The sequence below is a fragment of the Macaca fascicularis genome, chromosome 8 (assembly GCF_037993035.2).
Source record: "Macaca fascicularis isolate 582-1 chromosome 8, T2T-MFA8v1.1".
NCBI classification, from domain to species: domain Eukaryota; kingdom Metazoa; phylum Chordata; class Mammalia; order Primates; family Cercopithecidae; genus Macaca; species Macaca fascicularis.
In genome coordinates, this window is record NC_088382.1 from 79398955 (window position 1) to 79426901 (window position 27947).

The 27947-nt window shown below is 39.2% G+C and overlaps 1 protein-coding gene across 24 annotated transcripts in view; it reads left to right on the plus strand.

Moving 5' to 3' along the window:
* Positions 1-375: 375 nt before the first annotated feature.
* Positions 376-27947, plus strand: part of SULF1 (sulfatase 1) — a 193404-nt gene continuing 165832 nt past the window's right edge. For 12 of the 24 annotated variants that reach the window (XR_010577340.1, XM_073999999.1, XM_065519330.1 and 9 more), the window contains exon 1: positions 376-702. The gene's annotated coding sequence lies outside the window, so the exon portion shown is untranslated. Of the gene's footprint in view, positions 703-26496; positions 26776-27947 lie in introns of those variants that run through there. The other 12 variants (XR_010577341.1, XR_012416930.1, XM_073999992.1 and 9 more) reach the window with 1 other exon arrangement.

Genomic DNA, 27947 nt, shown 5'->3' on the forward strand with positions numbered 1-27947 from the left:
CCTCCCTGCCAGGAATGTTGGAGGCAGCCACGATCTAATCAAAGGAAGGTAGGAGTTTAGATTTCAAAATGTAGATGTCACATTTCAGTGCAAACTACTCCTACATTAACCCTTTATCAGCAAGTCAAGATGAGTCTTTTATCTCCTATGGAAGGGAAAGCCTCTTGCTGAGAAGGTGGCCCTTCCGTAGATGGGCAGTAAAAAATTTTTAGGGTTTCTTTGCATCCCACTGAGGGTCCCCATCATCCCAGGGGGAGCACGAGGAGTTGTGAAAAGTAATGCGCAACTGGCCATCGGAATAATTCATTCCCTCCACCTTCTCTGTAGCACCTCCCACTTCTCTTTTTATAGCAGTCCTTTCTCTCCGAAAATCTCAGGTTACTTGACTGGGAGTTCTCAGACCTCCAGTTTCAGCCCTGCCCTCAGCCTCCATTCCGTAAGAGACACCCAGCCCCAGCAATTGGATTGGGCAGCCCGTCTTGACACACCACTGTGCTGAGTGCTTGAGGACGTGTTTCAACAGATGGTTGGGGTTAGTGTGTGTCATCACATTCGAGTGGGGATTAAGAGAAGGAAGGCTGCCTTGCTGGAGCTGTGTGGTCTTCTCCAAGTGAGAGTCGTAGGCAATAGAACTACTTTGCTTTTGGAGGAAAAGGAGGAATTCATTTTCAGCAGACACAAGAAAAGCAGTTTTTTTTTCAGGTAAAGTAAAAGACATTGAATGCTTCTCTCTCCGTCTCTCTTTTAGCATAGTTTTGAATGGAATGCTAGCACGGCACACTTGTCAAAGCCAGTTGTTGCTGTCCTATCAATGCTGCTATTGTACGGCTGACAGATGACAGTGAGCATAGCTTGATGCTTGGCTGTCTTTGTAGAACTAACACTCCTCATGCCTTGCTTTTGAAGGTGTAGCTAAGAAAATATCTTTGGGAGCCGCGTTTGTACCTTTTCATATGCCCGTTGTATACTCAAAACAGGAGCTATAACTTGCTTGTAAAGAGTAGATAAGGCTGAGAAAGGATTTATTTTAGCTTTCAAAATTAAAATTCACTTTCAAACTGTTGCATTTTACTGCTCAATTTATAAAGATTCTTTGAAGGGTCTATTACTGAGTTGCTAGCAGAGATGGAAATGCTTTCTTCACCGATTTGTGCAAGGTAGATTATGTCTGACTTGTGACAGAGCAAAGGGTATTTTAAAATGCTTTTGGAGATTGACTCTAAAGTTTGGAAACTCCTTAAGAGAAGGGGCTACCCTCTGAACAGCCGCTAGGTCGGCTTTAAAACTAAAATGCTTAGAGCTGGAAGAAAAGCAGAGGAGGAAGAAGGAGGAAAATGCTCTTTAACATAGCCCTCTTGCAGCTGCAGGGAAAGCAGATGGAGGTAATTGATTTGCAGATCTGTTTGTGAAAGTTTTACAAGTCATGGAAAACTAAAGTAGCATCTCTGTAATGGATCATTAAGAGTCACTACATTTATAGGTTTTAGACCGGCTAAGTGAAGTGTTAATTAAACGTAAATAGATTTTCAGGTTTGGTTATAAACAGGCAAACAAAAAGGATTTAATTATAAACTAGTCATTGGAAATTAATAGTCATCTGGTGCCTGAGCAACATAAAATGAGTTGTCATCATATATGTGAGTAGCTGTAACGGCTCTACCAAAAGCACCCACCAAAATTGAATTGAACTATTTATAAATATAACAAGGGAGTGTATATGCTATGTTTAATTTGTGGTATAAAAAAAAAAGCCTTTCAATTCAGGCTCTATTTTCACAGGGATCAAAACATAAAATTTTTAATTTTCCAAATTTTCTAGCAAGATAGGTGAGCCAATGAGACTTCTGCTGCCCCAATATACTTGCCCTCCGATAGCAACGTTCGTATACCTGTGGTATGCAGAGATTTGGGCTCTTTCACATTTGGCAGAGAAACCCAGCATTATCCTTACCCTCTGCAGGTGAGAGATTCTATGAATAATATTGTATATAAGCTGTTCTGAAATCAGAGCTGTTTAGTAGGTTGAATAACAGGATTTATGGCTAGTGCTTTGTGATTTTAGTATTCAATTGCATAAAGATGCCTGTAAAATTATGTTTCAAGTTGCATTATACATACTTTTGCAACCATGCAGTTAATTTTTTTAATCCTTTTTTTTAAAAAAGTTAAGACTAAAACAATATTTTAATATGATCTTTCATTTTTATTCAGAATGTTCCCCAGTTATACTCTCAAACTTCTCCTTCAATGAGAAATTATCCTCATAAATACCCAGACAGTTATTCTAACTGAGTATTATCTGATTCCCAATATTACATAACCAAAATAGAACCAAGTTCATAAGCTGAAGTCTTTTGGAATTCCAGTCATTCCATTTTGACTTTACAATGGAAATGGGGTTTAAAAAAATAAAGACAGAAAGGCAAACTAATATCTTGTGTCGTATCAAGATTAGAACTACATGGACGGCATATAGCATGCATGGTGCTAACTACCAATGCCTGTTTCACTACTGCAGAGATATTTCACAAGAAAGTCAAGTTCCTCCTCACAGATCGGATTTTCCTCCCTGCGATGTGGTGTGATGGCTTCTAACAGAGGCAAAGTGCTGTTTAGCAACAGGTATCCCACCAGCATACATCCCTAATGCTGCAGACCGATCACAGGGCTACCTGGACAGGACTGTGGCAATATGGGACAATTCCCCTGAAACAACAGTTGTACACAGGATTAGGCAGGATGGAAACAAGAAAGGAAGTGTGGAGAGATAATAAATTCACACCTTGAAACGGCAGCGGTGTTTTTGTCCCCCTAACAGGATAATGTGAAGTTACTTCGTGAACTGAAAGGGCTCACTTAAAACACAGTGCCCACAGGGCAATCCCAGCTTCTTGTCAAAATCAAAATCTATTGTCCCAGATGGTAAACATGCAGAGACACATTTATGGTGACTTCTACATACCTCAGTTTGACATTTGGTTTCTTCCTGACAGCACTTGTGCTGGTAATACACATGAAGTTCCCATCAGCATTCCACCAGCTGTGAAAGTGTTTGAGCACACGGGATATCCCTTTCAGAGAAGCAAAAAATAACGGAGGTCGAGGAGATCTGAAATGTGCACTCGGTGTACATTAAGGTGACAGATCTTAGATGTGAAAAGTGATCTGAAAGCTTGATTTGTGAAAGTGACAAAATTCATTTTTATGGTGGTGTGCAATACCAAAATACATTAGTCCAGGTATTGACTGAATCCATGGTAGGTTATGAGTGGGAACCTCCATCAGGAAACTAGAAGGGTTCTACTCTGTTTTCCTTCTAAGAAAATGTAAGTGACTTCATGCAGATTGTTGTAGCCATTTCCATCATAATAGTAGAGACAAGTGGCAAGTGGGACATTTCCTATTTCCTTCCCTAATTATGTATCCATATTGGAAGGATGAGAGGTTTGGTTCTTTTGTGTTTTATATTGAAAATTAGTTTATTCTTTAAAAATCCTAGGACCGGGCACAGTGGCTCACGCCTGTAATCCCAACATTTTGGGAGGCCGAGGCTGGTGGATCACCTGAGATCAGGAATTCAAGTCCAGCCTGGCCAACATGGGGAAACCCCATCTCTACTAAAAATGCAAAAATTAGCCAGGCATGGTGATGGGTACCTGTAATCCCAGCTACTTGGGAGTCTGAGGCAGGAGAATTGCTTGAACCCAAAAGGCGGAGGTTGCAGTGAGCCGAGATCACGTCATTGCACTCTAGCCTGGGCAACAAGAATGAAACTTCAGTCTCAAAAAAAAAAAAAAAAAAAATCCATAAAGCAAGATTTCTGATACTGAGCTGTATATATCACCACATAGATGAGGCCAACCAAAGGGTAAGCTCAGGACATCTGTAGCCGCCCCCCCCCCCCCCCCCCCCCCCCCGCCGTGCGGTATTTTTGTGTGGAGAGCATGAAGTACATTTAAGGGGATTAAAATTTTTAAAACTGGACTCTAAATAGATGCTTACTTTTATCATTATTGACTTTGGGGAGGAGGAGGCTCATGTATGAAATTAAGTCTATGATCATGTGGTAAATTCACCTTTTATTTAGATTAGATCCATGAAAATTTTTGAGAAGAGGTATCTTATTGGAAAAATATTTCCTGAAATATATTTCCTATTTAAAACATTTTTATCTATGTTAATATCCTGAGGAGATGGGGAATTCGCCTGTTAGCCTTTTTTTTTCCTCTCATATTTCCCTGTCCCCTATAGCCAATCTGTCATCAAATTCTGTGAGTCCTTCCTTTAAAATGTCTCCCACATGTGGCCCACAGCTACCATCCCAGTGCAGTGATCATCTCACATGTGGGTCATTGCAGCAGCCTCCTAAATGGTCCACTTGCCTCCATTTCCCTCTTCTGTCTACTACTGCAGACTCAGCTTCCTAAAATGCCACTTTCATCAAAGCATTTCTAGTCTGAAAATTACCACGTGAACCCTTACTACCCACAAAATGAATTTCAGTCCTATTCTAATATTCTGGCCTTCTGTTATTTGGCCCGAACTTTCCAACCATTTCTCCCTACCAAATCCCCACAACCTCAGAAGTGTACCCTTCCTTCCAGCTAAAGCGGCCAGCACAGCATCTCCACTTGCTAGTCTTTTCTTTCAGCCCTAACCACTCTAGCTTTCTATCTTGTCTTTAAAATGAGACTTTGTCATCATGTGCACGGTTCCTTCTAAGTCTATATTCATAAGCCTGTGTGTAAAATGCCCCACTCAGTTCATCCTTATCACCTCTATATATTCATCCTTCAAAGTTTCAGCCTAAGTTCCACCTCCTTCGAGAAGCTTCCCCGATCACTACCTCTTCCTGCAATGCTTTTCTTCCCTTCATGTTGACCATTGGTTATCCATGGATTGCATTTAAAGCCATTGCTTTATTTTTTATTTTACTCTATAGTTTGCTTATTTATTCCTTGACTTCTCAGGGAGGGTGACAGCGACTGGCCCGGTCCACTTTAATGACACACAGAAGACCCTAAAAAGTGTGCTTACTAAACTCACCAGGACATTCAAACACTCAAGGCACTTTCCCTTCTAGAGTTACCCCACTTTAGAGCCATTCACTGGCTCCACTAGCTTCCTCCCCACCCAGGACAGGAAACGAAAAAAAAAAAAAAATGAAACTCAGTGGGTTTTATTTAGGGGAACCTTAGGGAAAATGGTCGTAAGGCAGAAAGTAAAATAATTGCCCCAGATTAAGCTTGACTATTATATGAAAAATCCCCATCAAGTTCAGCTTGAACTGTAGTAGAAATTAAGTGTATTGGCTGTTGCTCTATCATAAAATCCCAAATATGGCTTTGGAGCAGGAGAGTATGGGCTCTGGGTTCAAACAGACCTGTGTTCTAATCCAGGGACCGCCTCTCTAGCTCTGTGGCCTTGGACAGGGAACTGACCCATTCTGAGATTCAGTTCCTTCCTCTGTAAAATGCAGATAGGAGTACTTATCTTGGGAACATTGTAAAGAAAACACATAAATCAGCTAGTTCAGTGCATATCCAGTATTGTGTGTTCAATAAATGGAAGTGAGAGGGGGTTGATTGGTGCATACATAGATCCAGACCTAGTATGCAGGAATAACAATCATTCAACTGTGTCAGTCATTAATCCTACGTATTCATGATGTGCCTTCCTTTAGCATTTTCTTCTGCCCCCAAAGGCAGGGGAATAAGGAAAGGAGGGAGAGAGCAAGGGAGAGAAAGTGAGAGTAAGAGAGAGAGAGAGAGAGAGAAAAGGAGGGAAGTGCTCTTGGCATTTAGGGATTTGGAGCAACTGAGCTAATGGCTGTGTAGGGTCAGTAGTGACAGTTAAATACACATTGAGGGAGGAATGAAGCATGAAGCCCTGGGTCCTGCACCAAGGACGATAAAGAGCAGGCCCTGGGCCACGGTGCTGTTGGGGAACAAAGGACCCTCTCTGTGGACCCCAGCAGGGATTTGGATTCACTAAGGGTCATGTGCTTCCCTTCTTTCCTCCTGGCTCACCAGCTAGAAAGAAATATTAATAAAAACTTGACAAAACGCTATAGAGAGTCAGATCAAGCTTCCAGAAGTAATTGATAAAGCAAGATACCATTTAGACTTCACCTGCAAGCCAAATTTAACAAAAAAACTGAAAGCAATCAGTTTGAGCCCCTTACCATTCCCAAACTCTGCACCCATCATCAAACATTGAACCTTCTATTTGTGCCTTTTCCCTGGAAGGGCAGCTGACTGCAAAATTCTCTAACAAGGCACTGAGTGCCACTTAGCAAATATGTCCTTAGACATTGGATATTCAGTTCTAGCTTTCTGATCATCTGGTCTGCACCTGCTCTCCGTCAGGAAGAGGAAAGAAACTGGAACTGCCAGGGATGATGGGCAAGCCAGTATTTCTGGAGATCCCTCCCTCTCCGTAGCAAACATAACTATCAAATTTTCAAAGACAGACATTAACAATTACGTTTGACACCATCTTCAGTTGTGGCCACTAAGCTGGTCCTCCTTTGCCCTCTAAATATGTCATCCATGTACTCCTGCACAATAGTGCATTAAACTTCTTAAATTTTAATTTAATTTAATTTTTTGAGACAATGTCTTACTCTCTCATCCAGGCTGGAGGGCAATTGCAAGATCATAGCTCACTGCAGCCTCCATCTTCTGGGCTCAAGTGATCCTCCTGCCTCAGCTTCGTGAGTAGCTAGGACTGTCGGCATGCACCACCATACCCAGCTATTTTTTATTTTTAATTTTTAGAGACTGGGTCTCACTATGGTGCCCAGTCTGGTCTCAAACTCCTAGCCTCAAGTGATCATCCCACCTCAGCCTCCCAAAGTGCTGGTATTACAGGTGTGAGCAACCATCCCGGCCCTAAGCCACTTTTAATTAAAAAAAAAAAAAAAAGCAGGTCTTCACTTTACCTTCAAAGGTAAAATTTTTCTTATGCTGTTTTGTTTTTGTTTTTGCTTACTACACAAGTGCAAACCTATAGGAAACTATGTCTACATTTTCTAAAATATGAATCTAAGGGACTTGGACATGCTACTGTTTAACTGTTGTGGGTGAGATTAATAATAAATCTCTGTGCCGAATAAATGAACAGACACACTGTGTTTCTCGATCAAAGGTTTTAATTGTAAAAGGTAGACTCTCTCAAAATCAATCTAGAAATTTGGGTCACACTAATCAAATTCTAAAATAAAGTTAGAAGGCTGGTGATGGGAGTGGAGTTTGGAACTGGCGAGAGTCCACGTGGCTCTTGTTGAATATAAACTAAAAAAGATTCTAAAGCTGGAAGGACAATCAATTCATGAGCAGGCCTAGACATTTTCGTAAAACAGTATCCTTGTAAGATGGGGATTTGTCTTATTACATATCCAATCACATTATAAAACAGTAACAACTGAATTGTCTGTTCTTAAGCAATGAACTCTGATGTAGCTTCATCTACTGTCATGTAATTTCACTCTAGCTCTTCTTTGTTTTGCTCTTTTCTTTTGTTGGCATTGACCAAATCTTCAACTGAGCTACAAACTGCTGTAGCCAGATACTAGTTCTGTTGTTAGAATTAACAGAAACTCTGAACTAATTTTTTATTTTTTCCTATGGTCTTTCCAATCAGTAAATAGGATTACTAATACATGCAACTTTTTCCACTTCATAATATGCAAAGAATTTCTGAGACACGTTTGTTTTAAGAACTCAGGAAAATCTCCTTGTATTCCTTTGATGACAGAGGCTCAAAGATTATTCAATCTAAGTGTCTTCCCATTTTTCTGAACAATATTGGCACATTTAGCCCATTCTTAAAAACCAAAATGGAAATCTGAAATACAAACAGTTCTGCTTATTGTCCAGTTTTTTGGTATGGTGTTACAGGCAACATCTGCTATATTAATTTAAAGTAAAACTAAAGGTTACACAATTAAAAGATATTAGCTATACCAGAATTATGGTGGGAAAAGATTAATTGCATTCCAAAGTACATTTGTTGATAAGTTAATTTAGAAGTGTGCACCTGTAGATATTATCTTCAAACTCCTATTACAAATATGCCTTTGCATCCCGATCACCTTTCTATCATATAACATGTGTTCTGAATAGACTTCCTGCCAATTTAAAGTTTCACCCTTAACCTTCACCTGCCAATAATCAATCTTCTCCTGAATAGAATGTCCCTGTAAACAGATGTGCCTTACCGTGCATCCAGAAATTCTTGAAACCAGCTTTTAACCTTCATCTTATAAAAAGTGCATCCCAGAAAAGAGAGGCCCCCTACAAATCATGTTCTCCTTTTTTTCTTCTGAGAACTTTATGCTGGTAAAAGAAAAGAAAGTTTTCCGAATATAACAGATAAAGAAAAGCATAGGACATGTAATATTTTTTACTTGGGATGCCTAGAGGCCTTACATGTATTATCGTGATCTTTTTCATATGTGATATTTAGATTTCATAAAGGAGATTTATGATATGGACCCGATATCAAACAGATTAAATCTCTTTATTTTACTTTGACTCAATTTCCTTCTCTGTAAAATGGAGTTAATGTTTATCACAAAAGTTTGTTATAAAGATTAAATGAGATAATAAAATAAGATGCTTAACACAGAATATAGAACAGAGAAACTGCACAAACACAAAACACAAAAGCGGCATTTTTGTTCCCAGATGGCAAAAGAAAAGGCTTGAGCTGAGGCTTGGTGATAAAGTGAGTATGTCCTTTTCAAATAAAAATAGCACTTTTTAATCTAATGATCTGTATGACACAATTTGGAAATATAATGAAGGGGGCCACTTGGCAAAGAAGATAAAGAGGAAGAGGGAGGGAAAGAGGATAGAGGCAAAGAATAGAAAAAAAGGAACGGAAGAGGAGAGGAAGCATTGTGATCCTCTCTTGCCTCTGCTCTGTGCCTTGCTATAATAAGCATTTCATGTCATAGCTAAGTCAGGCCAGATTCTAGAGTGTCCTAATACATCAGGTAGAGAGGTTGGACTTGATAGCTAAACAGATGCCTAGGAAGTTCAAGCAGTAGGTTTTTAAAGAATGAGGAGAGATTAAGGAAAAACGAGAGTGACAGTGAGTGAGCAGAGTCAGAGAGAGAAAGAGAGAGGGGAATAACGAGACAACTGATCCCCAAAGTCCAACTAAATTTTTTAAAGTGTTGTCTATTCCCATTGATGCAGTGAGAATAAGGAAAGGATGAATATAAGAAACATTGTGAAGAAATAAATAACAATAATACAACTTGGTGATTAGTCAAATAGAGGACAAAAGAGAGAAAAATACTGAGGTATCAAGCCCAGGACACAGGGAAATGGTGGCTCAACCTAAAGCTACTGAAAGTGGAATTTCATTCGGCAACACCGTATGTTTCCAAAGTGACAATGGTCATTATGGAACAAACGTTTATCTGTTATCTGTAAACAGACTACACTCTATAGAACTTTATAATGCAGACATAGGTAAATATATGTGTATATCAATGTTTAATAATATACGTGCTGCCGAAGTGAGCACTCAATGTTTAATAATATAATTTAAACAGATCTTGTTTTCTGATCATTGGTGGGCATTAGACAGAATACACAACTGTGATTTTTATAAGGCATACGCTGCCTTAGATTAAAAAAAAAAATCTTTTCTCAGATTAAGAAAATGGTTGGCCAAGTAACAATCTAGCATTTCTATAACTTAGGGGAAGTTATGGATATTCAAGTCAAAACACTCAACTACCTCTGCATAACACCTATAATTCTCTTCTTTTGACTAAGAGACTGCTAGTGGGGAGGAATATGAAATTTAAAAAGTCTAGAGTCAAGAAGAGATGAAATATTTAAGTTGCCTATGCGCACAAACCTTCATATTCTACCTTGGAGGAGGCTGATTGACATCCTTTCACAGAATGTACCAATGATTTATTTACAAATGAAATACACATTCCCTTATTCACTACAAAGACAAATCATCCTTAATTTTATGATCTGGGAAAGGTTTCTGCATTCCCCTGCTTTTCTTTCTATCCCCTCTTGTTTTATCCTTTTTTATTTTATTTTATTTTATTTGTTTCAACCACTTCTTCTTCAAAATAAGAGAGCCATTCTCTAGTCAAGTCTTCCTACTAAATCAATGGGCAGTTTTCAGGATTAAGCATAGGTTTCTTAGAAGTAGAAGATTGTGTTTGCCATTTCAAACTCTTGCCTTATATGTGGAGGCTGCATGACTGAAAGAATACAGAGCTTGAGTCAGCAAAATCTGGAACTGAAATGTAGCCCTGTTACTGAAAATTTATAGGAATAGCATTGACCCTGGAGACTTGACAGCATTTTGGTTCCTCAAAAGAGACTTGGTTCTCATTCAAGTTTTTAATGAAGTCTTTGGCCTGTTCTATTTCACCCAACTGAGTTTTCTGAACCATATTCCCTAGTTCCCCTGGAAGAAACGCCAGCCTAAGTATCAGCACCTGTAATCTATTTCTCACTCATGGTTGCCAGACATGAGGGATTAATTGACATAAGCCAGTTTATATTTAGAAGCCATTAATGGCTAACAACTGAATTGTTGAGACATCCAGTGCAACAAACCAGAGAGAAAAGAATAATACACAAGTGCCATAGTTAGATCAATAAACATCATCTTCAGCAAGCACAAACGTTGGGCTTAGCTGCCAAACTTAAAACTAGGTCTCTTCATCTAGTACCCACTTAAATCAATGGGCCAGGGTCCTGGTATAGAGGTTAGGGACTGAAACATGAGTTGATGTTTCCAAACTTCTTAAGTTTGGATTGTCTAAGTTCAAATTTCAATTCAAGATTCTACTCCTACCTGTTACGCTTTTAGATCTTAGAGGTACAAAGACTTCTGGAATTGGAGAAATTTGGTCCTTCTAAGAAAAGAAAAATGAGTAAGTAGAGAAGTCAGAAAAAAGAATACAATGAGTCAAAACACGTTCCGTCATAGAGAGTCGCTTTACCTTTTTGACATAAAAATCAGTACAGAAAACATAGGGAAAAATAAGCTATATGAAAAACTTCATGTACAGCAATTGTTATTCTCATTAGCCATTCTCCTACAAAAATAGCTGTCTATTCATCTAACGTTCCGGTAAACTACTACAGTAGTCTCAGAAGTAAAATTACAGGTGTTCCTACAATTGCTTCTACCATTGTCATAACCCCTTTGGAAGCTTAGAATACTCCACTTAACTTCCTCATCTGCTTCAGGCAAATCATATTTCGTGTTGGGCAAATAATATTAAAATGTATATTTTATTATTTCCTTGGTAACTTTTCAAGTCTGAAAAACCAATTAAGCACACTATTAGCAATGAAATAAAATTTGCTGAAAATGACAACAGTGTTGGAGCTAGGAAAAAGAGGCAAGGTGGTACAGTGGAAGGACATTAGAAATCTGGATGCCAGAACTTGGCTACTATTAATAGTGTGATTTTGAGCAAATTAGTTAACCCTTCAGGAGCATGCCATTATCTCTTTGCCTGCATTCTGCCATTCTCTTCACCTAGATGACATTATTCTCCTTTACTGGCAAACTCTGCTCTTCCTGTTAAGACAAGCTTAAATAAATAAAGCATTCTCCTTTGTTGTTTGTTTTTTTGAGAAAGTGTCTCATTCTGTCACTCAGGCAGGGTGCAGTGGTGTGACCATGGCTCACTGCAGTGTTGACCTCCTGGGCTTCATTGATCCTCCCACCTCAGCCTCCCAAGTAGCTGGGACCTCAAGCACACACCAAGCCCGGCCAACTTTTTTCCTATTTTCTGTAGAGATGGGGTCTCCCTATGTTGCCCAACTGGTCTCAAACCCCTGTGCTAAAGCAATCCTCCTGCCTCAGCCTTCTAAAGTGCTGGGATTACAGGTATGAGCCACTGCACCCAGCCTAAGCATTCTCCTTGAAACTAAAAAGAATGGTTGGAGGAAAGAGGAAGGACTTCAATCCAGTTTTGCATCACCTCATGCATCTAAAATAAGCTCTGTACCTTATCTCTTTCTTATCTCCACTCGTCTTACCTACTGCCATTAAACTCATCTTATTTCTACACTGTTTCATCATATCATTCCACTACCCTAAAACACCTGTCTCCCAATTTTCTGCAGCATCCAGTCTAAATAAAGGACCAGCAATTAAGAACCTCCATTATCTTTTCCACGATAACCATTCCACTCCCCCTATACACTTTCTGCTCTTTCCTAAAGTGGTTCACCATGTCCTGAATTTACATCTTTACTTCTGCTACAAGGCACGTGCTCACACTGTTTTCTGGGCTAGGACTGCATCATGGTTCTGCATGTTCAAATTCCACCCATCTTTGAAAAGAAAGACTCAAGCCTCATTACCTCCATGGAACTTTCTTTTCCTAACTCTTCCAACCATCAATAATCTCTCTCTCATCTGTGCTCTCTTTCCACTTAAAATCTTGTCATATAATTTTAGCTCTTAATTATGTACAATTTTGCATTTATTCTTACTCTCATCATTTTTTTAAATTGCCTACTCTCTCTTATATTTCGAGAAACAGTAAGACAAGTTGAGTTTCAAGCCCCTGCATCTATCAAGCATAGCTTCAAGGTGGTAGAGCCAGTACATCCTAAAGGCCTTCATTACACATTCACAGTTAGAATGATCAAGGACTACTGGGATAGAACATTATATTTTAGTCATTGAGAATTTTAGGAAACTAATCAGCAGCACATTCACAACTACCCTGGGCATTCTTTTGACAATGTGGAAGGCACTATCTCGGGCACTGATTCTCTGGCTCAGATTTTTTGTTTCCATCTTCTGCCCACATCACTCTCCAGGGCTGCATTTGCGCCAGCTGGATTCCATCCAGAAACAGATTCAAATAGACAATAGGCCAACTAGAATTCCCATCTTCCTTGATTAGATGTGAAATTGTATAGCTGGGTGTCACTCACATGCCAGCCACTCAGGATTCTATGTTATCAATTAATTTCTCTTGAGAGCTGAACTGAAGAGATTGTGACAATTCTGTTTTCAAGGACCTGTAAAATTACAGCTAGAGCAGATTTTCATGGATAGTGCTAGATATATAGGCCTGTCCACTATCTGCCACATAGCATAAATTAAAACACCCTGTTAATTTCACAGTAAATCGTGTTGGGTTTTTTTTTTTTCTGCAGTGGGTATGGATTGGAAAATTTTTTTCTAGGAATGGCATTCTCATTTGTAGGACAATTAGCAACTGAGGTAAAAGGTTTTAAATTACTTGGAAGAAAGAAGAAATTATTGCACACTGTCAAAACTACTGAATCTTATTTGCTGTTGTTGCTTCAATAACTTAGAATTTGCAGTGGATTTTCCAGGAAAGGATATCATAGAAACACAGAATGTTGGAAGCATACCTCCAACAATCTAAGCAGAATCTAAGCAGAATATTGGAGGCATACCTCAGAGATAATCTAAGCAGAACCTCTCATTTTACATCTGAGGAAACAAGAGGACTGGGTTTGTTGGCAGACCTGCCTAAAATCACAAACCTCATTTTTTTTTTTTTTTTTTTTTTTTTTTTTGAGATGGAGTCTCGTTCTGTCACCCAGGCTGGAGTGCAGTGGCGCGATCTCAGCTCACTGCAAGCTCCGCCGCCTCCCGGGTTCACGCTATTCTCCTGCCTCAACAAAACTCATTCTTACCAGGCAGAGTTCTAAACCCAAGCTTTAAATTTTTAAAAAGTACGAGTCAGTAAATTCTACTGGGACAAAAATGAGTTCATGTGTCCACTTTACATCAGGACTCATCATCAGAGATGAGTCCAGCTCCCTTTTTAACCATGGACTTTCTTGCTGAGGACTACCGTGAGTGATCAGGCAGTGTAAATGATGACTGGGACTGGAACAAATACAAGAAAAAGCATTTTTTTTTTCAGATGTACTCCTTATGGAAAATCTGTTCTAATGGAGATCACCAAGCACTGTTGCTATGGATGATCTGTGAAAATATGCAGCTTTAACATAGAGAAACTTCCTTGTAAATGCATTTTTTAACATATGTTTAAAGAACACACTACCCACTGTTGATGATGACAATATCAACCATCACGACTTCAAAACAATTTTCACTTGCACTAAATCACTGGAACTTGTAATATTTGGGTAAGGAGAGCAGTATGTCATTTCTGTACACCAGAAAACTGAATCTGAGGGACAGCATGCCATTTGCCTGAGTCTAAACACCTGAGTGAGGTAATTAGTGTTAGAACTCATGTCTCCTGGATCCCACTTCACTGCCCAATACTTCAAATGATTTCACATATACCATATTTTGTCAATATTAGGGACACCTATTGCAATAGAACAGTTGAACTGTCCCCTTAGTAATGTCACCTTACTGGGAAATAAACATTTGAATACCTCCTCAGGTACTGAAACATTCCCAAGAGAAGTCTATGAGCAATATTCTTCATAGCTTAATGAATTACATGACTGTATATACAATTATGCGTCTATATAATTTCCATTTGAAACTGATTTATTTGTAAAAGAAGTAGCAGTAGTCATTATTGTATTATAAATGTATTTCCTAGTCATAACTTCCATTTTTTATTTTGTACTATAAGGAATAACAATTTAACAACTCAAAATAAAAGGATTAATTTAGAATATCCTAAGTATGGTTTTGACTCTTTAAAAAAGTTTTGTTTTTCAGAGATGTTCTAGATTTTCTTTTTGATGTCGTAAATATCTCAAAAAAGCCATTATGATTTCCAGAGCAATGAAAGAAATAAGTCATAGGAAAAAGAGCATTTTCGTTCATATTTTTAGGTTATTGGTCATATTTCAATCCACTGGAAAATGTGATTGCAAATCTGGTTAGAATTATAAAAATATCAGGCTTACCAGTATTACAACTTCTTATGAAAGTGTGAATTCTGTTGAGAATGTGAAGATAAAGTGGCAGAATAATTATCTTTTTTTATAGCTAAACTTTATGATAGTGAATGCTGTTGAAAAAGGGATTCTATGAAAGTTATTTTTTGATCTGTAAGAATATTTTGTTCATACTGTTTTCCTTTTCTTAAATTTCCAACTTTTATTTTAAGTTTAGGGATACATGAGCAGGATGTGCAGGCTTGTTACATAGGTAAATAGGTAAACATGTGCCATGGTGGTTTGCTGCACAGTTCACACCATCACCCAGTTATTAAGCCAAGATTCCATTAGCCATTCTTCCTGATGCTTTTCCTCCTCCCAACCACCCACCCTACGACAGGACCCAGTGTGTGTTGCTCCCTGCCATCGTGTCCATGTGTTCTCATCATTCAGCTCCCACTTATAAGTGAGAACATGCAGTATTTGGTTTTCTCTTCCTGAGTTAGTTTGCTAAGGCTAATGGCCTCCAGCTCCATCCACTTCCCTGCAAAGGACATGGTCTCTTTCTTTTTTATGTTCATACTATTTTCAGCTAAGCCTATACATTAAACACTTCTATAAAACAATGCTTCCCTATTTCCTATTTGTATCTCAGTTGTTGTTTATAATGAAAATAAAGTATGCCATTTTCACTACTCAAAGAGAAGACCAGAAGAAATAAAGCTGAGCTCTTACTAAACTCTTAACAGCTGTATTCTTGATCTTCCCTCAAGTAGCAACTGCTCTTTAGTTTCTGTCACCTTGCCTCAAACATGCTCATAACCTCCACCAAAAAGACCACATAAAATGGCAAACTGTTGAAATGAGAAAGAGCACCAAGAAAAGATGTAAGTCCTCGCAGGAGGAATACAACTCAAAAAGGATGACATAGAGGGTGAGGGCATCAGTCTCTTTTGCTCTCACCACTGAGAAAAATTTGGCACTATAACTGGCTTGTTATGCAAACAGATAAGGGGCTTTCTTCATTTGCACTCTACTACCATTTGTAAATCCTCTGAAGTTTTAAGTAATTTGATTTTCCCTATAGTTTATGAAATATACAACCTTCAATTTTTGTATAACAATTTACGCTTTTCAACATGCTTTTAAACATTTCATTTGATTTTGACAACCTATGGATCACGCCACATAACTAAGTACTTACGCCCATTTCAAAGAAATAGAAACAGAGACACATCTTAGGTGATACATGCTGAAATATTAATGTATAGTGGTATAAGATCATGATGTGTGCAGTTTACTCTCAATAGTTCAAGGGAGGAATATATATACATACATAATTATGTATATAATATATTATACTTTATATATATATAAAATCTCTGTGTGTATATATATAGAGAGAGGGGCAGGGGGAAGGAATGAAACTGATAAGGCAAGACATTGAGGCAAGTTGTTAACCATAAATGAATATGGGTAACTGGCATGTAAGTGTTCTTTCTACTACTCTTCCAAATTTTCTATAAGTTTGAAATTATTTTCAAATACAAATTTTTAAAAATTAATTAAGGAAAGTTAAGTAATTTGTATAAATAAACAGCTGATTAGAGGCAAAGTGAAGAACTAGGATCCAGGTCTCCTAACTGTAATCTATTTCTGTAAACTGAAAGTAATTTCCACTTAAATTATAGTCAGCCCTTCATATCCACAGTTCTACATCAATGGATTAAGCCAACCTTGGATAGAAAAACTATTCAGGGGGAAAAAATACAACAATAAAAAAATACAAATTTTAAAATACAGTATAACTATTATATTTACATAGCACTTATCTTGTTTTGGGTATTATAAGTAATCTAGAGAGGATTTAAAGTATACAGGAAGACGTGTATATATTGCAAATATCATGTCATTATATATCAGGGACTTGAGCATCCCTGTGGTATCTACAGTGGGGTTCTGGAATCAATTCTCCAAGGAGACCAAGGGAGACTGTCTTTATAAATCACAATCATACGTTTTGTCAATCAGTCATCAATAATCAGTACCATAGCTCAGGAGAAACTCATAATGATTTATTAATAACCCTTACTTATACATCATACTACTCGTTGCAAACTGTTTTCACTGACCTTATTTTAGTTATCTTCATAATGCTTCCACTGAAGTGGATTGGACAGGCATTGTGGGACCCATTTTGCAGTTGAAGAAAGAGGCTGTGAAGGTTACTTATACCATTAATGTTCACAGCTACTGAATGGCAGAGTTTAGAAGGATGCCAAGAGAGAATATTGGAAAGAGCACTGGTTCTAGAATTTAGGATTTAAATTCCAATATGCCTTCTTAGCATTCTAATGCTTTTTTATACTCCTACTGACCATACCTAAAACTTCTAGGGCTCACATTATATTTGGCGCTAGAAAAGCAACGTTCTTGCCGGCACGGTGGCTCACGCCTCACCTGTAGTCCCGGCTAATCAAGACACTGAGGCAGGAGGATCACGTGCACCCTGGAGTTCCAGGCTGCGATGAGCTATGATTGTGTCCACTGCAATAGAGTGAGACCCTGTCCCTAACAAAGCAAAAATCAAAAACATTCTCTTAAAGAACAAAACAAAATGACTGAGAAATATGTCTGTTTTACTTACTAATGTTATATATATAACAGTAACAGCTAAGATTTATTAAATACATACTTACCATGTACAAGTAAGTGCTGTACATACATTATCTAATATATTTATGCAACATCTCTATGACATAGAATTCTCTTGGTCCCCAATCTTATAAGCAAGGAAATTGGCTCTGAGAGTTTGACTGACTTGGCCAAGGTTACAGACTTGCAGGGACCAAGGTTGGATATGGACCCAGAAATCTGACTCCAGACCCCCTACCATTAAATGGTCGTTATTCCACATTTTCCTTTTTTTCCTTTAAGCTCAGCTGACTTTTTAACAAATGTCTTTTCCTCATATTTAGTAATTTTTAAATTCTGAAATTAAAATCATCCTTTCTAGAAACATAGTTTATATGGAAAAACATTTGCATGAAAAAAATAGACCTTCCTTCTTATTTGCACCCTCTTGAAAGCAGACACCACATCTTATCTGCACCAACAGCAGCTCCTGGCACACATGGAACACTCAATAAATGTTTGTTAAATGAATGAATAATGTTCAGAGTTCTCTATTAAAAAGTTTTTACATTATCTAAAATACTTAAAGACAAGACCTAAAAATTAAGTTGGTTCAATTCACCAAATCTCAACTTTATAGTAAAGCACACAGTTTCAGTGCCAGAAAAACAAATAAATGAAAGCAGAAAATAAATTTCACTTTCAAGAAATTTTTCATTCTGTCCTTGGAAAGTCAAATTGCTCTGTGGATATTTGAACAAATGTGGCCTTTGACTATCTGGATAACCTTTTTTAGATTATAATCTATTGTCCGCATGGCAAAAAGTTATGCCCAGGCTCACTAATATCTGCATTTCATGATTTTCCTTTTGCTATAACCAGATAGGATAAAAAAGAAGAAACAGTCAAGCAAGGACCATGGTCCCAGGACAGGAGGAGAACCACCTCCAGGATATACAGCTTGCTTTCTTCTTCTTCTTCTTTTCTTTCTTTCTTTCTTCCTTTCTCTTTCTTTCTTTTTCTTTCTTTCTCTCTCTCTCTTTCTTCTTCTTCTTCCTCCTCCTCCTCCTCCTTTTCCTCCTCCTCCTCCTTCTTCTCCTTCTTCTTCTTCTTCTTCTTCTTCTTCTTCTTCTTCTTCTTCTTCTTCTTCTTCTTCTTCTTCTTCTTCCTCTTCTTCTTCTCCTTCTTCTTCTTCTTCTTCTTCTTCTTCTTCTTCTTCTTCTTCTTCTTCTTCTTCTTCTTCTTCTTCTTCTTCTTCTTCTTCTTCTTCTTCTTCTTCTTCTTCTCTTTCTTTTTCTTTTCTTCCTCCGCCTCCTCCTCTTCCAGACAGGGGTCTCACTATGTTGCTTAGTCTGATCTGCAGCTCCAGAGCTCAAGCTATTGTTCTGCCTCAGCCTCCTGAGTATTTGGGACTACAGTTGCATGTCACAGCACCTGGCTACAGCCAGCTTTCCAAGGTGCCCGTCATAGTTGCCCTCTGAGCAATGACTCAAGAAGGGACCAGTTGGAGCGAAGATGGGAGCTCAAGAAAAGTGTCAGGATACACCTTGCCACCTCCTTCTTCTAACCCATGCTTCCAACCCTTCCTTTTGTGATTTCTTCCCACTCCAAAATTCCCCATAATATTTATTTGCATACATGTTCCCCCAAATAAGAATGACTAGGCCTATTGAGAGGACCACATTCACCTACCTCCCTTCCCACTTTAGAATAACATCATTGTTCTATCCTGTGCATTCCAGTATAGCACACAGACATCTTAAGTGCAGAGCTTAACTTTATTGCAACATAAGGGAATTTCAGGGTAAAAACTGCATTTGCGAGGTCAATCACACATGGGCCTCAGGTTACTCACCCTGACATGGTTTAAAGCCTTATAGCAATTCCTTGTAGGTACTGCCTGTTATCACTCCCTTGGCTGCCTGTCACCCTTGCCTCAGGCTCCAGCCTTAGCCTCAGCTTCTTCTTCCTAATGCACCTGCCAGCCCAAGACATGAGTCGTTTCCAGATTCTGCAGAATGAGGCTTTTTCCTGTCTAAGTCTCAGCACATCCTTATCAGCATCTCACATAGACTTCAACCTCTGCAGTCGGCTTGTGTCCAGGGTCCTAGTCCCCACCACTGCTTCGTTTTTATCCTTTCCATCCAATGCCTTCTCCTGTGCATTCCCACACTCCTGCCCTCTGGCAGGTACAGTTTCGCATTTGTAATTTATGCTTCTACCTGCTTACACTTAGAGGAAGTGACAAACCGGATTTGGCACATATCGAATTTCTTGGACTATGTTCATTTTTTTTCTGTGTCTGGAATCCACCGTTTTCCAGCAGAAACTTTCTTAAGATTTCAAACACCAATCCCAACACTCTGAGTTTACATGCTTGAATGACTGCCTGTCCCTAGGGCTGAAGTCACAACATTCAGGTTATTATTAATGATTGTCAATCACCATCTTTTTGGGTCCCTGTTGTTTTGCCTTCATATAATTTAATATTTATATTTAAACACAGAAACTTAGGCAACTGTCAGAGTCACTCCTCAGCTAATGCTCCCTGGAAAGGCATATGCTTTTTGCTCACTCAAGGCAGATAATACTGAACAAGTGCTTCAGAATGTTCATGCTGTAAAAGACTCTCAGAAAAGGAAGGAGAAATTGAATGATACTGAGTCCTTACATATTCAGGACACGGCTATTTCCTTTCAGATTTTGTAATTCCTATACTGGTCATTCTAGTTCTAAGTAAAGAAAGCAGGCTTTAAAAAAAAAAAAAAATCACAAACCTGTAGAGCTAGGTTTTGGACCCAAGTCAGTTTGTCTCCAAAAATTCATGCATTCTCTCAAAAGAATATAAATGCATTGTATATAAATGCTAAATAGTAAAACCCAGACATTAATTACATGGAGGCAGTTTACATTTTCCTGCAATTTACACCTTTTTTTTTTTTCCAGACTAATTAAATTTCCTACGCTGGTAAAGTGCTTCTTCCCACAGTTTACTAGAGTTTTTGGTAAAGAGCTAAAAGAAGGTTTGCTGTGAAGCTGGCGAGGAAGAGAAGACTGAGATTCCAATAAAAACTTGTTAACTGGCGTGCAACACCGTGCCTATTAAGAGTAGAACAAGTCTCCTACAGAATACACAGCCGAGTCTATACATTGCTTGTTAAGTACTGGCCCAAGTGCTCATGTCTCAGACTTGTCCCTTGGAACCATGCCCAAGCCAGCCCTGAGAGGGTTGGAACAACCCTCCCGCCCCCACAGAAAACACTGCTGGTTATTTAGAATCTAGGGCATCACAATGAACATGCCTCAGTATTTTCATAAGGTATTACTACTGTTGTTGTTCTGAAAAAGCAAGGAATGTGCACATTTACTTAATATGTTCTTTCTTGATTTACACGTCATTGATTTTTTAATCACTTCCAGAAATTCTTAGTAAATGGTAAAAGAATTTCTCAAATAAATATGTTATCTTTTCCTCCAACAGAATGCCAGATCACTTCTTGAAAGATCATTTCCAGATTCTTCTTCAGTTCAAACTGATTTTCACAAACTTAAATCTGCACACCATAATTAGGAAGCTACTGTAGGCCAATTTATTCGGTTAATTTGCATCAGTCTAAATAATTTTTCCTGACAGATTACTTCCGTTCTAAGTACCAAGTACTTTTTAATCCTAGTCAGGTTATTGCTAAGGATAAATGATTTCACATTTCTCATAAAGATGCCTGTCATTAAGAATATTAACACAAATTCCTTCCCCTTGAATAGAAATGAGCTGTCATTTTAGCAATGTTGCTGTGTCAGCCTTTCTATTGTCAAACACAACAAATGATGGGAAAATCATTTACTCTTTAGAATTAGTCAAGTGAGGAATCCTTTGAAGTGGGGGTGCAGAGTTTCGCCTGAATTCTATAATCACGTAACAGCGAGTACTGTATGTATGTTGGTAAAATGTTGTGAAATTTAATGAGGACTATTTGTTGCCGTAAGACCTTCCAGACAGAATCTATCTCTGAAAAAGAATTCCCCACTCCTAAAATAGAGGTCTGATGAGCAACAGATGTGGTTTAAATGAACCCTTGTTCAACTGAACCAAGAATATATTGTGATCTGTATGAAGCACAATTCAGAAGAGAGGGGAGGTGGCTACAACACAGCCTCAGTGTTGAGTTTGGTTGTGGGGTTTAAATATATTTATTTATTTCATAAAGTTTCTCCCATAAGGCACAATGCAAATGAGCTTTTAATTAATACAATCTAATGGTCAGCGGATGGTCTTCATGCTGTTTATAAAACAATTTACATTTTTATTTTGTAGTCTAAGAACGTGTGTCGAAAAGCATTTCAATGAGTAGCCATAACCTTCAGAGTGATATATGTCCTGGCAATGATTTGTGAGTTCCACAACTCAGTTTCTCCACCCATAAAGAGAAGATTAGATCGTTGTTCAAGAATGACAACTATTTAATATTTGGAAATGACTAAATAATGAAGTGCCTGGATTCTATAGAAATGCCAAGGAGAAAAGAAGATTAATTTCAAACCGAAGTCTAGTGCAAACATGACCTTCCTATTGTAAATCTCATGAATAGGAAAAGAAATAACATCTAAAGCTTTGTTTCTAGGGCTGAGACTCTGGAAATATATTAATTTTAGGTTGTTTCTGATGGCAAAAAAAAAAAAAGGATCTGTTTGTTATAATCTCTTGCCTGTGGAGATGAGAAAAAATTCTTCCTGCTACATTTTACTGAAATAATGCAGTTAGCAAAGATTTAAATGACAAGAATAGAAGGTTCATCTTTTTGTCCCTTTGCCTCTAGGCAGGACTATAGTTAAGCCATCTCAGCAAAGAGAACAGTGCTGTTGTTTCCAAAAATCTCCAGGTGAGAATGATAAAAATTAAAAAGAGCAAGAGAGAAAACTCAGGGGCCCTGAAATTAATAAAGGTCAGTTCCAGCTCACATCGTTTCAGTTAAAATTTATTTCTATTTGGAAATAGCCTAACAGCAAAACTCCAACGGATGGGCTGTTTGGCACTAGCTCTCAGTGAAAATTCAATTTAGTATTACTACTAATGTCTGCTCATTTTTATTCGCCTCCTCTTCACCCTGTTGGTGAGAGAGGGAGTCCATCCTAGGGATCTGGGGATGACCAAACACACGGCACACAACAGTGGACAGATGAGATCCACAGCAGCTTAGAGTCACATAAACTCACAGGCCAGGGAAGGAGGATAACACATACTATGCAGGGCACACAGGGGTTGCACTGGGAACAGAGTGGACAAGCAGAGGCTGCGGGAGGCAGTAGTAATAAGAAAATGCGTTGCCCTCAGGCTCCCCGGGGAAGATGTAATTGGCTTGTTTGAATAATTGTGTGGGCTGGTAAGGAAGTAAAACCCATTAGGTTGAAGACCTGGTGGAGTGAGGCTGGCCCAGCCGACAGAGGAATAAGCCAGGTGGGCATCCTTTCCTGCTGGAGGGGACATATCTAGTGAAAATAGAGGAGCTCACAGTTAGGCCTTGGGGAGTCCTGGTAAGGCTCAAAGGTAATAAATACCAAGGTAACACATGAGATTTCAGGCCTTACAAGCCAATCCATACAAACTATGCCAACTTATATGAGACTCATGTTCCCGTGACCATGCCTGATCTCTCTAAGGTCTTTCCCACACCTATTTTGTCTCACAGGAAAAGAGCCACTTTCGACTAGGTTGATAAAATGGGAGTTTAAGCAGTTTTTCTAGTAGGAGGACTCTCAGGCCAAGACCATGTAATTAGCTAAATGACTCATGCAGAAGTATCCTACACTCCTGGCTTTGGTTTGAATGAAAAGAGTAGGAGAGTCCTAAATCATCCAGACAAATTACAACTTTAACTCTTTATTTAATTTTAGTTTGTCACAAGGTAAATGTTGACAAACTTTAGACTTATAGCCAAAGGGCTAAAAAAAAATAAGTTTAGCTTGCCATTGTGGCTGTATTCCCGCCTTCCGTTTTTCAAGAATACTGTCGGGACACAGAGTCAGGTCAGGGAAATGTAGATTCTCTCATTTCCCCTGGGATTTAACAAATGTCCTTTATCTAAAAGACAAAACTTGAAATGTTCAGGCTCTGTCTGAAACTACTGGCCCCTTGCGTCCTTTAGATAAAGGACATCTGAAGTTAATGCTGGGCCTATCGCCCTTAGTTATACCATGTTGGACAAGGCATTTTATCTTCTGGACCCCAAGTTTCATCCTTTTCTTTTCTTTTCTTCTTTCTTTCTTTCTTTTTTTTTTTTTTTTTTTTAGACAGGGTCTCACTGTGTTGCCTAGGCTGGAATGCAGTGGCACAATCTGGGCTCACTGCAACCTCTGCCTCCTGGGCTCAAGTGATCCTCCCACCTCAGCCTCCCAAGTAGCTGGGACTACAGGTATGTGCCACCACACCTGACTAATTTTTTTTTTTTTTTTTTTTTGCAGAGACAGGGTTACACCATGTTGCCCAGGCTGGTCTCGAACTTCTGGGCTCAAGCAATCCACCCACCTTGGCCTCCAAAGCGCTGGGATTATAAACATGAGCCACCATATGTGGCTATACTCTTTAATGAGGAAGTTAAACAAGAGTTTTAAAATATTTTTTTAGCAGCAAAACCATTGTCTCAAACAAAGTATAAAGTCACTCTATAAAACAGATGGAAATAATGTTTATCCATTTGAATCCAACGAGTAAAGTCCAAGCCAGATTGCCTGGCCTCCCACACATTCGCCGCTTCCCACACACTGCCAAGGTTCCTGAAGTATCCCTTGAAAGCCTAAAACTTCTTGGAACCCAGTTTGAAAACCGCCAGATGAGATAATATCTCAGGTTTCTTTCAGCTTTCAGTAGAATAGAAAAATCATTGACTACAGAGTCAGATAAGCTGTATGACCAGACTCCATTTACCCATCTGTAAAGTGAAAATAAAAATAGTTCTGCTAGGTTGAGAAGACATGTAAAGCATCTAGCCCGGTTCCTGAAACCCCAGAGGGATTCATAAATACTAACTATAGTAAAGGTTATGGTCCTCACCTGAGCATAACAAAATGACAGACGATCCTACACTTGAACTACAAATTTGCAGTAAGATCTCTGTCATTCCTGAAGCCAAATCCTCAGGAATTTGAGGCCAAAATTCTTTAAAACCTGAATTGGTTTTCATTGTTCCAAATTAGTGGAGGGGGGAAAATTCTTCCAATTCACTGAACAATTCACTGAACAATCTGTATGCGTGGAGAGCGTGTATTGCATAGACACACCCCAAGTCTCTGAAATGACACCACGGTCAATCCAACTGGCAGAGATGAAATTTGAAGCATGTTGCCTTTACCAAAAAATAACAGGAGAAATGTCATTAAGGACACTTTAATACAAAGCCACAAGAAATTCAGTATCTGACAGTTCGTGTTCTAAATTTCACCCCATATAAAACAATTCACCCGAGAGCAGCTGTTCATTTACTAAGCTGCTGTTGTGATAGCACATATTCTTTCAATAGTGGAGGAGTTCCTCCATAAAATCTATCCCAGAAGCCAGTGATGTCTGAAAAATCTCACCTTTGGGTAATTTTCCTGGCATTCTGTAAAGGAAGTTCCACTTACAGGTCCCCTAATGTGCAGTAGCAAAGAATCAACAGATGCCAACATTCCTGTTTGCCTCACGAACTTACATCCTAAAGTAAGCTGACTTGAGTGAAGTTTAGAGGCTCCCCTACAAGTTTTAGAAAAGCTTTCTTTTTTAACTTATGCAAGTTTACAAACCCTCATGAACCTATTGCATATATCCAACAACCATCCATATTTTAGTACCGTGTGGTGGCTCTCACCTATGCCCATATAGCTGACGACAATGCAGGTAAGATCTGGTCAGCTGTCAGTTTCATTCAGTGAATACTCACTAAGCACCTGCTTTATGTAGGGCCCTGTCCTGGGCCACCAAGGAGAACAACGCAGGGTTCCAAACCTATGGAGACAGACAACGCATGAGGAATGACAACAGAGAAACAGAGTCACAGGGAGAAAAGAGGGGAAATCAGGGAAGGCTTTTGTAGGGGAGGCGGGATTTGAACTGAACCTTGAAGGAAATGGGTGTGAGGATTGGGGTATGAGTAAAGATGGGAAATGGAGAATTGAAAGGCCATCTTTAGAGAATGATTCACATTCTAATGTGCTGGGGGGTGAGGCAGGAGGGCGGGATGGGAAGTGGGAAATTAGTGTGGAGACAGAAATTGTGGGCTTTGAGTGCCAAGATGAGGATTTCTTTGCGTGTTGGGAAGCAGTGGCAGGCGCAGGGCAGGATAATAATAATTTTAAAGAAAATATGAGTAGCAAGTCGGGGGAGGGGGGAGGGAAGCTTGGTGCTCAGAATAATCAGAACTTTCTCAGAGGACCCAGGCTCAGAGGAAAGAGCGCTCTGGTTCCGTTTATTGCTCCCACAGAGAGGAGAGGAGAGACCCAGAGACGTTTAAAATTAGAGGAATCGACAGGGCACAGGGAACTCCTGGCCAACCATCCTTAGGAAAACAAGAGACCAGGAATAAAGAGAACCAGCAGAAGCACCTGGTCTGAGTCTAAGAAACATCAGTGTTTACTAAGCACTTGGTCTCTGGAACGCCTGGCTTTCCAAATACCACATCTTCCCATCCACTCCATCCTGCCACAGGCAGCTACTGTGCCGGGCGGGTGCTCAGGGAGCCGGAACCGCACGCCTGGAAACCCTGAGCCTCTGCCCGCCGCCCTCTAAGCCGGCCGGCTGCAGCGCAGTTTGTTTGCCGAGGTTTGCATGCACATATTGAGTTGCCCTTTTTTTTTTCCCGCAGTTCTTTCAGCCGTGTCCCGAAATTCACCCCTAGTGTAACTTCTGCCTCTGCTCCTCCTCTTCTTGGAACTGCCTTTTGTTTGTCTGGCAGCGTTGGTTCTATGGGGGTGTGTGATGATAATAATACGCGGGCTTATATAACCGTCTTCATCTTGCGAGCACTTCGCAGACCGTCGCTAATGAATCTTGGGGCCGGTGTCGGGCCGGGGCGGCTTGATCGGCAACTAGGAAACCCCAGGCGCAGGGGCCAGGAGCAAGGGCAGTGAGGATCAGAGGCCAGGCCTTCCCGGCTGCCGGCGCTCCTCAGAGGTCAGGGCAGATAAGGAACATGACTCTCCCTCTCCGGAGGAGGAAGGAAGTCCCGCTGCCACCTTATCTCTGCTCCTCTGCCTCCTCCCTGTTCCCAGAGCTTTTTCTCTAGAGAAGATTTTGAAGGCGGCTTTTGTAAGTATCGTGCTCTGCTTTTACTTTAAAAAGAAAGAAGACAAACTTTCCTTCCTGTCCCTGTCCATTTCATATTATTTATTCATTATTCATCATATTATTATTCATTAGATTCTCAGATGATGGAAAGTATGTTTCTGGCCAAAGTCCTCCACCCAAATTTGGTCCCTTGTAATGATAATAAGAGGGGAAAGAGTTTTCTGTTGATAATTAATTCACTTAACAAAATAGCACCCAGGCGAGGTGCTGAAATTGGCCACTTTGACAGCATTCTGGTGATGTCTGGCTGTTGATACACACCACACACACACAACACTACACACACACACACACACACACACACACACACACCTTTTTGCCCTTAAGAGGAGCCCTAGTTAGTCACCTGGCTTGTTAGACAAGGAGAAATGATGCCACTTCGATCTTCAGTTTCTCTGCCTTGGGTAGTCACAATTTCAATCAGTTGTAATTGTTGAAAGTTTCTTTTCACACTATGAAATAAATCCCATCTTTCAGTGCAGGCTTGAAACTTGCACTGACTTGGGTAAACTGTACAAAACACTGTAGCTATAGTGAACATGTGAATTTTTATTAAATTTTTCACTGCATAACTGAAGGTTCTAATATTAAAGAAACATGGACACTAACTTTTTAAGCACAGGCAAAACTCAAAGCCCTGTTATCAAAGTATGTTTCTGTAAAGAGTGCTGAATTAACAGAGTACTCTTCTCAGAGATTATGCTCACTGCTTTGAGAAACTGCTTTTTAACAAGAGGTGAACTTAAAACTCTAGAATAACATGAAGAAAGACACAACTTCTGAATACTTAGCAACTATGACTTGCTATTTGAACAAGCCAAAAAACAAAGGGTCTATTTTGGGCAATTGTACAACTTGCATTTATAAAACCATGATTATAATTTGGTATGCTATGAGATACTGAGATTTATTGTTTTAATAAGATTTCAGGTAAGAAAACTAAGAACTATAAATTGGTAATAATGTAGAAAAGCAAGTCCTCTCACTTTTAATGCTGTAAGTGCTGTGATTCGTTCATAAGGCTTTATCATCTTTGCCTCTAGATGAATGGATGTGAAAACCATGGATAATATGTGTGTAGATGTTAGTGTGTATATGTGTCTTTAATTATCTTAAATTCTTACATTTATTGT